The sequence below is a fragment of the Priapulus caudatus genome, unplaced genomic scaffold (genome assembly GCF_000485595.1).
Source record: "Priapulus caudatus unplaced genomic scaffold, Priapulus_caudatus-5.0.1 Scaffold1197, whole genome shotgun sequence".
NCBI classification, from domain to species: Eukaryota; Metazoa; Priapulida; class Priapulimorpha; order Priapulimorphida; family Priapulidae; genus Priapulus; species Priapulus caudatus.
The window spans coordinates 23539-25759 of NW_014578258.1; positions in this window are offsets into that span (position 1 = coordinate 23539).

The window sequence follows — 2221 nt, forward strand, 5'->3', positions numbered from 1 at the left end:
AAAAACGAGCTAGATAGTTTATTAGATATGTGTAATGGTAGACGTAAACACATTGTAACAATAAACTGTATTAGTCAAAAACGAGCTAGATAGTTTATTAGATATGTGTAATGGTAGACGTAAACACATTGTAACAATAAACTGTATTAGTCAAAAACGAGCTAGATAGTTTATTAGATATGTGTAATGGTAGACGTAAACACATTGTAACAATAAACTGTATTAGTCAAAAACGAGCTAGATAGTTTATTAGATATGTGTCACGGTAGACGTAAACACATTGTAACAACTAGACAGAGTGCACTCACGGAGAGTGCATACCTCCGCCAGCGCCATACGCCATACGACTCACGAACACACGAATAACCCACGATATACGCCAGCGCACTGACATGTACACGCTGGCTTGCTGCTCGCTCGCTCGTAGCAGCCGCTCGTTGCTGCTGCTCGCTCACATGTACACGCTCGCTGGCTCGCTGCGCTGGCTGGCTCGCTGGCTCGCTCGATGACACGCTAATATCGATCGTGCGAACACACGAACACACTAACACACGAACACACGCACACGAGAGCAAAAACATAACCTCCTCCAACTCCGTTGGGCGGAGGTAATAAACTGTACTACGCATAAAAGAGTCAGTTGGTTATGTTATATACAGTTATAAGATATATGCAACGGTAGGTGATAAATTTGTTGCAACGGACAGGAAAACAGCGGTTATTTCATCTAATATTGTCTTAAGCTGGGTTTACACCGATTTTGTGTTGCCGAATTACCAAATTGTACGAACTTGGCCAGTTGGCAACTGACAATCGGCAGTGTAAACGGAAAAGTTGGACGACCAACCTATCCGATCGACGACCGACGATCGACGATCGACGACCGACCTAACCGATCGGGCGCAGGGAGTTGGGAAATTAGAATTTCGCCGACTCGGAGCTGTCGAGTCGGACGTTTTTTTGCCAAGTGGCCAATCAGAGAACAGCAATCAGGAGGTGTGTGCCTCCACCCTAGGGGGAGAGCACGTTTTTGCTATCGGCGCCACGCTGGCGGCGTGGAATACATGCAAAAATTCGTATCGGCGTCGCCCCGCGCGTACCTACGGGTCAAATGTTGAAACGTTTGCCGCGCCTCACGGTCGTTTTGAATATTTATAGAGGGGTTGGTAGAAAGAAGAAAAACGCCAAGTCGCACGCATAAAATCGGCCTAAAATCGTCAGTGTAAACCCAGCTTTAAGCTGTCCGTTTCAACACTTAGCTGTGCTGCTCGGGAAAAAGATATGGTTAATTAGATATATGTAACAGTAAACGAAAACACTTTGACAATTAGCAGGTAGACGACAGTTCTACTGATCGGGAAACAGGCATAATTTCATAAATGCAATGTAATGAAATTCAATGCAAATGCAATTGCAATGCAATGCAAATAAACATGCAATAATTTCATTAATGCACACTGATGCACACTGATAATAAACATGTGCATGTAAAGCTGCGTTTACACTATGGAAAACTCGGTTTTTCAACGTTCTATCAACCTTTCTATCAGATGGTCAAAGTTTTTACGTTCTCGACCTAGAGTCGGCAAACGTTTCAACATTTGACCCGCAGTGTGTGCGCGGGGCGACGTAGATACGCGTTTTTGCAGCACGTATTAATTCGCGTCAGTGTGGCGCCGATAGCAAAAACTCGTCCTCTCCCTGAGTGGAGGGAAATGTGGAGATTTCAGGGGGGATGGCGTCATACAACCAGAGACCATTTCAATAGCGACAGGTAAAAAGTTTTCCCCAGCGTCGGTAAAAAGTTTTCCCCAACGACAGAGACAAGCGAGGGGGTGGCGCCCACACGCACTTGAAGCGTTTCAATAAAATATAATGCTAACTAAATACGAAATCTATTTACTACAAAATTCTTAATGTTTCTATACTATAGGCCGGGGGCAGCCCTATAGACCGAAGGTCCGATAGACCGAATATTGCAAAGGGTTAGGGTTAGGGTTAGGGTTAGGGTTAGGGTTAGGGTTAGGGCATATTCACGTTCGAATACGGCATCAGTGGATGTCCGGATGCGTAGCCTGGAGGCTAGGCGACCGATTCCGGACGTGTAGCCACTGCGTATTCGAATAAACCTCCGGTCTATCGGGCCTTCGGTCTATAGGGCTGTAACCTACACTAATATATAAGTAGCTACATAGAACAATTAACATATAGATAATATATT